At 44.0% G+C, this 10,086-nt stretch overlaps 1 protein-coding gene across 5 annotated transcripts in view; it reads left to right on the forward strand.

Annotated features, from left to right (window-relative positions):
- Window positions 1–10,086, forward strand: part of HRH1 (histamine receptor H1) — a 113,226-nt gene that overhangs the window by 99,105 nt on the left and 4,035 nt on the right. Inside the window, exons 1-2 of one of the 5 annotated variants that reach the window (XM_033210680.1) lie at window positions 2,402–2,690; window positions 6,651–6,965. The exons of 2 other annotated variants lie outside the window; for them this stretch is intronic. The gene's annotated coding sequence lies outside the window, so the exon portion shown is untranslated. Of the gene's footprint in view, window positions 1–2,401; window positions 2,691–5,180; window positions 5,299–6,650; window positions 6,966–10,086 lie in introns of those variants that run through there. 2 more of the 5 variants (XM_033210678.1, XM_033210679.1) reach the window with 2 other exon arrangements.

Consider the following 10,086-nt stretch of genomic DNA (forward strand, 5'->3'; position numbering starts at 1 on the left):
TGAACAAGGGCATACTGATTGGTAAGCTCTTGAAAAGGCTTGGTTTATACCTGATATAAATGATGAATTGATGGGTGCTGACGAGTTGATGGGTGCAGCACACCAACATGGCACAAGTATACATATGTAACAAACCTGCACGTTATGCACATGTACCCTAGAACTTAAAGTATAATAAAAAAAATTAAAAAAAGAATCATCACAAATATGCAAAAAAAAAAAAAGAAAAAAAGAAAAGAAAAGGCTTGGTTTCACTGCACCCTGTTAAGTCTCCAAGGAATGCTAACTTCTTTGCCTGCCATGAAAGGCAAGAGGTGAAGTTAACATCAGGGGCTGGAGGCTGGATGGCCCTCGGGGGCTGACCCGGGGGGCTTTTGAGGAACTTGGTCTTAACGGAACAGCAGTGGAAGGATCTTGCATGACTCATTACCCCAGGCTGTGGGGTTCTGGAAGACAGCGATCATCCAGGTCATGCCTCATTGGTCAGATGACCATCCAAGTGGGAAGGGTAAATTTGGGTTTCTGGCCTACCTGTCACAGAAGCCTAACAGTCGCTTTTATTTAGCTTGCAGATGGAATATTTAATCCATTCCAGCCAGGCATTTGGATCTTGATATCCTGTTTCAATAGCTAGAGTTTGCTTTAAATCTTCAACTTTAGTTTTATCATTGGGTATGAAGCGAGAAAAGGTTTGGTTAGAAGAGGGTTTAGGAGGAGAGGGAGAAGGGGATGAAGGAGGTGGAGGAGCGATGAAGCGCATTTCGAAATACTCTATAGGGTCTGTCCCTGAGACTTCTGCTCCTATACCATAAAAACGGCGCAAGGAAGGGTAAGAACCTTGAAAAGTTGGGATAGCAATGGAAATTGGTACAGGATTACACTGGTTATATTGGCAATTGGGAGGAGTACTCCCTTTAGTGACACAAATGTATGGTTTCAGGAATATACAACTACTCGTTGGGGCCATCCATCCCTGGTTTTTGGTGGTCAATAGAACATTGGACCAACTGTGGCAGAGATGCTGATGCTCGGCTTTAGGAGGACAAGATTCCCAATTAACGGAATCTCCATTAAAATCTTCCCAGACTAATTGATCCCAGTTAACGGATTTCCAGTCTGAGGAGAACCAGGAAGGACAAAGATACTTTTCTGAAGTACAGTTGTCTTTGACCCTGCAGATTTCCACAGGGTATATAACAAGACGAGCATCGAAAGTGATAGTTTGAGGTGAGTTAGACTTAGTAACATTAATAATAAGATGAAGGGTAGCTGGGGGAAAGAGGAATTCAAGGGTTGGAGTTTGTGCTAGGAGGCCTTGAGTCCTGAGGGAGCAAAGGATAGAAGATAGACCTAATACACAGTTTCTAAGAAACTGATCTTTTGTTTCAAATGTAGGAAGATCAGTAGTAGAATGTAGATAAGGCAATCCAAAAAGCATCTCATGGGGGGTAGACCTATATCTTTTCGGGGAGCAGTTCGGACTCTCAACAGGGCAATAGGCCTTTCTACTCTCCCTGATGAGGGTGGATGCACGGCATGTGGTATTCCTATTTTCTTTAGGTGGTTTTTTGGTTTTTCTGCACACTATGCAACTATCTGCAACTTGTCTGGCAAGGGTATAAATTCCTATGCATCCGTAAACTCTGAGGACTGCATCACACATAGCTTGGGGGCCCCAGTGAGTTCCTTGATGTAGCTGTGACAGTATGTCTCGCATGAGGGGCTTAGACAGCATTTCCTTCTTATCTGATTGTACCCATTTTCCCTCGTGGCTTTCTTTGGCACCTATTTCTTTTAACTTTTCTTGCTCTCTGGGGTAGAAAATAGGGACTGTAGCTGGAGGGGTAAGATAAGGGGTTAGGTGGAAAATGGGTGCTGCTTGAGAAGAGGCAGCTTGTTTGGCCACTTGGTCAGCTAGATTATTCCCTTGGCTCTCAAAGGAAAGATTCTTTTGGTGACCTGGAACATGAACAACTGCTGTCTCTTCTGCAGCTGTAAGTTCTCTAGTACTTGGATTATCAAGTCTGTGTGGACTAAGTTTTGGCCCCTTTACTGTTAATAAGGCCTTGCTGTGCCCAAATTTTCCCAAAGGTGTGGACTACTCCAAAGACATACTTGAAGTCAGTATAAATAGTTCCCTCTTGGTTTTGCAGAAATTTTAAGGCTTGAATTAGTGTAAACAACTCACGTTTGCTCAGACCAGTCATTAGGTAGGGTGTCTCCGTCTACTCCTGAGTACCCGTTATGCCTTTTCCCTTTTATTACTTGAGAAGAACCATCTACAAAAAGGTGTCTTCCGGTTTGAAAGGGAGTTTATCTAAACATCTATGCCCAAGTTCTTCTGGTCTGGGGCATGGGTTTTTTTCTGCATTTGCATTTCCTGTTAAGAAGGCAGCAGGGTTAAGTGAATCATCAGTACTTAGGATTAAATCATCTTTTTCTAACAAGATAACCTTGTATTTTAAAATTCTTGAGTCAGTAAGCAACCTTTCTGCCTTCTGATTTAGGATAGTTCTGACCTGGTGAGGTGTGCTCACAATGGGGTTTCCGCCAAAAGTTATTTTTCCACTTTCTTCTGTTAGCAAAGAAGTTGCCGCTACAGATTGAATGCATTTGGGCCATCCGTGGGTTACTGGGTTAAGAATTTTGACTGGAAGCCTATGGGTTGCTGGTGGCCTCCGTGCTTTTGGGTAAGTACTCCTAAGGCTACGCCCTTCTTTACATTGACAAAAAGATGGAATGGCTGCTTAAGGAGGGTAAAGCTAGGACGGGGCAGTTACTAATAGATGTTTTAACCTTTCCACCTGTTGGATTTCTGGTAATTGCCAAATGACGGGGTCTGGCTCGTCTTGTGTGAGCTTTTTGTATGAGAATTTTGTTTCTAGGGCATAAGAGTCTATCCATAGATGACAGTATCTGACTAATCCTCCTTCAATCCGTTCAAGCCCAATTTTCCATTTGCCTTTGCTGATTAAGTGCCCTAAATATTTTACTTCAGGTTCTACAAATTGGAGTTTGTTTTTTGAGACTGTTAACCCTTCATCCCACAGAAAATTCAAGACATGAGTTGAGAAGGCTGCTACTTCTTTTCTATCATCTCCTGAAATTAGAAGACCATCCATGTACTGGAGGAGGCATATGCATGAGGGCAGGGAATATTTCTCTAGGACTTGTTCTAATATTTGACTAAATAAATTTGGAGACTCTGTAAACCCCTGGGGTAAGACTGTCTATCAGTATTGCTGTTTTCAACTGGAATGAGGGTCTTTCCACTCAAAGAGAAATAGGTCCTGGCTGCCCTCTGCTAATGGACAAGCCCAGAAGGCATAATTTAAATCAATTACTGTACTATCTGATTAATAGCTCTAAGGTCTTGCACTAACCAGTATGACCCGTCTGCCTTCTTTAAAGGCAGTTTTGGAGTGTTACAAGGAGACATACAGGATTTAAGAAGCCCATCATGGAGAAGACCTTCAATTACAGGTTTTGAATTTACCCTGGCTTCTAAAGGAATAGGGTATTTCTTTCTCTTTACTACTTCCCCAGGGGTTTTAAATTTAACATGAATCAGAGGAATCTGTAACTTTCCTTGATCCCATCTTTTGACCATACCTGGGGATAAATGTGTTCTTCATCTGCAGTGGTGAGCAAGATTAGGGAGGGGAGGGGAGGGATTTTCCATAATTGATTTGGAGGCCTAAGCCTAATTTTAGTATTAAATCGCTTCCTAATAGGTTTGTCCCTGCTTCTGGAATTAACGGAAATTTGATACTAGCTGATCAGTTTTTATATTTCATTTTTGTCTCCTTTAAGATTTTTGCTCTAAATCCTTCTCCTTTTACCCCAGAGATAAAAAGTTTTTCTTGTGAACAAGTTACACTAGATGGAAGATAACAAACTGAGGAGTGAGCTGCTTCTGACTCGATTAAAAAGGTAATAAGCTCAGGTTTAGGTCCCACTTCTAAATTTACCAAGGGCTCTTGGTGGGACTCAAGATAAAAAGATAGAGCCCCTGACTTCTCTAGTCTTCTTCAAAAGCCATAAGTGAGATGATTTTTCTTCTTTTTCCCATTTGGGACATTGTCTTTTAAAGTGACCTATTTTTCCACATTTGAAACATTTGTTCCGTGATTTCTTAGTAATATCTGGCCAGCTATTGGTGACAAAGTGGAGCTTTAACATTCCTTGTCCAAGGGGGTCTTCTGATTCTAGGCCAGCATATTTTTCTCATTTGCTCTTTAAGCCTTTCTAAAAATTCTATCGGTCCCTCATCTTTTCCCTGTTTTCCCTATTAAAGGCCTTGGTAAGATTTTGGGTGTGGGGCACTGATTCTCAAATTCCTTTTATTACCATCTCCCTAAGGTCTCCTCATACTTCCTCGATGGGCTATATTGTTGTTATCCCATTGAGGATCCTGGGCTGGGAATTATGTTCAGCCACTGGAACATTCTGACCAGGAGGGTGTTCACGTTCCCAAATGGGCATAGTGGTCCTGCGTATCATGCTCCTTTCTTCTCCTGAGAATAAGATGCCTAAGATAGACATTAACTCATCCAAATTATATAACTGGGGTCCTAAAACTGATTGATTTGATCTGCCACTCCATAAGGGTCATCTAAGAGTGGTTTAAGCTCCTTTTTTAGGTTTAGGGGAGCGGTCTGTGGTGGCAGCTGCTTGGGGGAGAGGAATGTTCTTTAGTCCAAACAAAACAGCAGTATTTTATCATTTGCTGCTTTTTCTTGTGTTTGGTCCTTTCATTATCCTTCCAATATTCTAACATTAGGCCTAGGGGACTATCAGAGGGGATATTATCATGATCATGATTTTTCCTATCTTTTGTCTTACTTGATGTATTTCCCATCCTGGAGAAAGTGTTTATCCCTGGGGCTCAATCTTTCTTACTAGAGATTTCCTGCACCCTAGCGAGTCTGTGGGGCTCAACTTCTCCTACTAGAGATTTCTCACACTCTTCAGCTTTCGCTTCATCCTTCATCTGCTTCCCTTGTGGTAATTTTCAGGTCCCTCTTAGCATAGGCAGGTTGATATAAACCCCACAACAGGCAAACTGCCTTCAAGCCATATGAGGTGACTGCAGAATCAGATCCAGACTCTGCACTTGCTCTGCACTCCATTGTGCATCTTACTCCCTCACTTTCAACCTCCAGGATGTCCCGACCACCAAGGAAATACTTCACCACCCCCAAGGTTTTTCTTACCTTGGTCTGTGCACTCTCGGTACGGTATCTGTAGGCCTTTTCTTCCCGCATTGCTGGAATCCAGGTTTATTCATCACACCAGGTGGGTCTCAATCCCTTACCCTTGAGGCCACCTCAACAAAGCAGCAGGCTGCATCTCCTCATGAGAGATGATCTGAGACCCCTCCCAGGAGGAGAATGGGAATCCCAGACGAACTCCCAAATTTGTTAGAAACAAGTGCCTGGTGCCTCAAAGAAAAACAGCACGTAGGCAGAAAATTCCTCAGCAAGACAAATTTACTTCTGCAGAAGGGTGCAGCTTGCACCAGTCACAATCGCAAGAGCACACAAAGCAGGGTAGGGCAGGGGTTTTTGCTCCCTAAGGCAGTTCCTAGCACTTCTGTATCCTTTCCCCATTGGCTGTGGTTGGACCTCACAATCTAAGCTAACTTGATTGGCTAAGGTTTCAAATTGAATAGGGTCTATTAGGTGGGAAGGAAGAGGGACTGTCCATTACTAGCTGGGAAGGCATATCTGGACTTGTCTGAGCATGGCAAAGGCAGGAAGGCTGTTTACAGAACAGGTAGCTAGGAGACAAGGAAGTACAAGGAAGTTGGTCTTAAGAAACAAAGCACAGGGAACTAAAGCTTTTTAAAGAGGAATTTATCATCTCTGAAAGGAGGTTGCAGTGAGCTGAGATCGCAGCATTGCACTCCAGCTTGGGCAACAAGAGCGAAACTCTGTCTCAAATTAAAATTAAAAGTAAAAAGTAAAAAATAACATAAAATAAAAAATGGTTTCTCTCCCCTCTATATGCCAGGCAATGAGGAAAAGAGAGAAAGGAGACGCCTCTGGAGGCCAGGGAGCTGAGAGCCACCTTGAGAATGCCACGCTGGGGAAGTATTTAGGGGAACTCCTTCCTGCTTCCTTCCAAGCAAAACAGTAAAAAATAAAAATCCCTGAGACAATACTTCCTTAGCCTTACGAACCCTGAAAATCTGAGACAAGTCTCAGTTAATTTAGAAAGTTTATTTTTGCCAAGGTTGAGGATGCAAACCCATGACACAGCAACAGGAGGTCCTGACTATGTGCCCAGGGTGGTCAGAGCACAGTTTGGTTTTATACATTCTAGGGAGACATGAGGCACAATTAATATATGTAAGATGAACACTCGTTCGGTCTGGGAAAGGCGGGTCAACTCAAAGCTGGGAGGAGGCTTCTGAAAGGACTTGGGTAGATTAGAGACGTGGTTGCATTCTTTTGAGTTTCTGATTAGCGTCTCCAAAAGAGGCAATCAGAAGATATGCATTTATCTTAGTGAGCAGAGGGATGACTTTGAATAGAATGGGAGACAGGTTTGCCCAAAGCAGTTCCCAGTTTGACTTTTCCCTTCAGCTTAAGTGATTTTGGGGCCCCAAGTTGTTTTCCTTTCACAGCCTACTTTCTTCCTTCCAGAGGTGGCTGTGGACAATTCCACGGGGTTTGGACTTGATCAGGGCAGAAGGTGAAGCTGCAAGGCATTAGATACGGGAATGGAGAAAAATACAGGCTGGAGTGTTGTCCTCATAGGAGGTGATGACCGAGGAGTAGGGAAGTCAGAGGATGAGACCCCCGAGGCCAACAGCACAGAGTGACAGGAGCATACAGCAGGACTTTGGGTCACCCAAGGAGACAGTGATGCTGTTGAAGAAGTCAGAGGAGGAGCCATCAGCAATCAGAGGATTGCTCTGACTGGCAGCAAAGAGCTGGAGGACATCAAAAAATACTGCTGTAAGAAAGAGACCTGGGGCCGGGCGCGGTGGCTCAAGCCTGTAATCCCAGCACTTTGGGAGGCCGAGACGGGCGGATCACGAGGTCAGGAGATCGAGACCATCCTGGCTAACATGGTGAAACCCCGTCTCTACTAAAAATACAAAAAACTAGCCGGGCGAGGTGGCGGGTGCCTGTAGTCCCAGCTACTCGGGAGGCTGAGGCAGGAGAATGGCGTGAACCCGGGAGGCGGAGCTTGCAGTGAGCCGAGATCCGGCCACTGCACTCCAGCCTGGGCGGCAGAGCGAGACTCCGTCTCAAAAAAAAAAAAAAAAAAAAAAAAGAAAGAGACCTGGAAAAGTCTTTAGAGATTGTCTACCGCCCCGACCCATTTGACACATGAGAAGATGGAGGCCAAGAGATCACTGAGAAAATAAATGGCAGCGTTTGGGCACAATCGGTGCTGCTCAAAATGGTGTTTTTCCACCAAAGACATATAGAAGGTTCCTTCCACAAGGATCAAATATCGTGGGGTTTTGATTTTTATCTTAAAAAATTATATAAATTGGCCGGGCGCGGTGGCTCAAGCCTGTAATCCCAGCACTTTGGGAGGCCGAGACGGGCGGATCACGAGGTCAGGAGATCGAGACCATCCTGGCTAACCTGGCGAAACCCCGTCTCTACTAAAAAAATACAAAAAACTAGCCGGGCGAGGTGGCAGGCACCTGTAATCCCAGCTACTCGGGAGGCTGAGGCAGGAGAATGGCGTAAACCCAGGACGCGGAGCTTGCAGTGAGCTGAGATCCGGCCACTGCACTCCAGCCTGAGCGACAGGGCGAGACTCCGTCTCAAAAAAAAAAAAAAAAAAAAAATTATATAAATTTAGCCTTCTACAGGCTGGACATGGTGGCTCACGCCTGTAATCCCAGCACTTTGGGAGGCTGAGGCGGGAGGATCATGAGGTCAGGAGATTGAGACGATCCTGGCTGATATGGTGAAACCCCGTCTCTACTAAAAATACAAAACTTAGCTGGGCGTGGTGGCGGGTGCATGTAATCCCAGCTACTCAGCAAGCTGAGGCAGGAGAATCGCTTGAACCCAGGAGGCAGAGGTTACAGTGAACCGAGATCGCGCCATTGCACTCCAGCCTGGGTGACAGAGCGAGACTCTGTCTCTAAATAAATAAATACATTAATTAATTAATTTAGCCTTCTACTCAAGAACTTATCTGGCTTTGTCTTAATGTAAAAATATTTGTTTTTGCTAAATTATTGAGATAAATTTACACTATTTATTAGTGTTTATCAGTTTTCTTTAAACTTACCACTTCTTGATGAATATGAAAATCTAAAAACTTGGCCAGGCACAGTGGCTCACGCCTGTAATCCCAGCACTATGGGAGGCCAAGGTGGGCGGATATCTGAGGTCAGGAGTTCAAGATCAGCCTGACCAACATGGTGAAACCCTTTCTCTACTAAAAATACAAAAATTTGCTCGGTGTAGTGGTGGGTGCCTGTAATTGCAGCTACTCGGGAAGCTGAGGCATGAGAATCACTTGAACCCGGAAGGCAGAGATTGCAGTGAGCTGAGATGGTGCCACTGCACTCCAGCCTGGGTGACAGAGTGAGACTGTCTTTAAAAAAAAAAAAAAAAAAAAAAAAAAAAGGCTGGGCGTGGTGCCTCATGCCTGTAATCCCAGCACTTTGGGAGTTCAAGGTGGGTGGATCACCTGAGGTCAGGAGTTCAAGTCCAGCCTGATCAACATGGTGAAACCCCGTGTCTTCTTAAAAAATACAGAAAAAATAGGCGGGTGTGGTGGCACACTCCTGTAATCCTAGCTACTCGGGAGGCTGAGGCAGGAGAATCACTTGAATCTGGGAGCTGGAGATTGTAGTGAGCCGAGATGGTGCCATTGCACTCCAGCCTGGGTGACAGAGTGAGACCCTACCTCAAAAAGAAAAAAAAAAAAAAAAAAATCTAAAAACTCCTTCCAGAAGATTTAATACTTAATTTCACACCCAACCACCTGACTTGGGGATCACCAATAACAGAGGATACAGTCCGTTTTCAGTAGAGCCTTACTAGCAAAGGATTTTTATTTTTGTTTTTCAGATACAGGATCTTGCCCTGTCACCCACGCTGGAGTGAGTGATGTGATCACAGCTCACTGCAGCCTCCCGAGTAGCTAGGACTATAAGTGTGTGCTATCATGCTGGGCCAATTTTTTAAAAATTTCATTGTAAAGACGGGATTCCACTGTGTTGCCCAGGCTGCAACTCTTGACCTCAAGTGATCATTCCACCTTTAACTCTTGCCCTCAAGCAATCCTCCCACCTCAGACTCCCCAAATGCTGGGATTATGGGTGTAAGCCACCATTTCCAGCCTACTAGCAAGGGTCTTGTTACATATTGCTTGGCATGATTTATGTAATTTAAAAAAAATTGTTTGTTTTTCAAATAGGAAAGTAAAATAACAAATATACTTTTCCAAATAACATAATCCCCTTTTCACTTGAGAACTTTCCTCTAAAAAGATATGCTAGATTTATTTCATGCTTTATGTGCCTCTGGTGTGTCCCCTTAGAACCTCCTCTGTATCAGTTAGGGATGGTTTTAGCTGCAAGTAAGAACTCCCACAACAGTGATGTAAGCAAAAAGAAAAAAAGCAAAGCAAAGCAAAACAAAACCCATTTAATTATTTCCCATAATAACAAGTCTGAGAGAGGAAGATTCCAGAGTTGGCTCAGCAGCTTAGTGACAGTGAGGCCCTAGGTTGGCATTTTCTTGGCATTCCCGATGGTCCCAAGATGACTGTCATGGCCTCAAACATCACTTCCTCACATCCTGTCAGGAAGAAGGAGGCAAGTGAGCAATAACAATTTTTCTTGTTTTGCTCGTTTGTCAGAAAGGAAGAACGTCCCTAAAAACTTCACCTCTGCCATTTGACGTCCTTATCCAATTCCTTGGCCATGGTGGTATCTCATGGTCACTCCTCTATCCGCCACTGTAAAGAGGAACTAGATTGCCATATTCTGCTTAGACACATGAGGATGCAGCCCACATTCCCAGAACATGTGCAGAATTAGATTTCTACAAACTCCTTATTTACCTTGCTTCTGCCCAACTCTCTCACTAGAATGCA

This window comes from Trachypithecus francoisi, unplaced genomic scaffold (genome assembly GCF_009764315.1).
Source record: "Trachypithecus francoisi isolate TF-2019V2 unplaced genomic scaffold, Tfra_2.0 Lachesis_group0, whole genome shotgun sequence".
In the NCBI taxonomy this organism is placed as follows: domain Eukaryota; kingdom Metazoa; phylum Chordata; class Mammalia; order Primates; family Cercopithecidae; genus Trachypithecus; species Trachypithecus francoisi.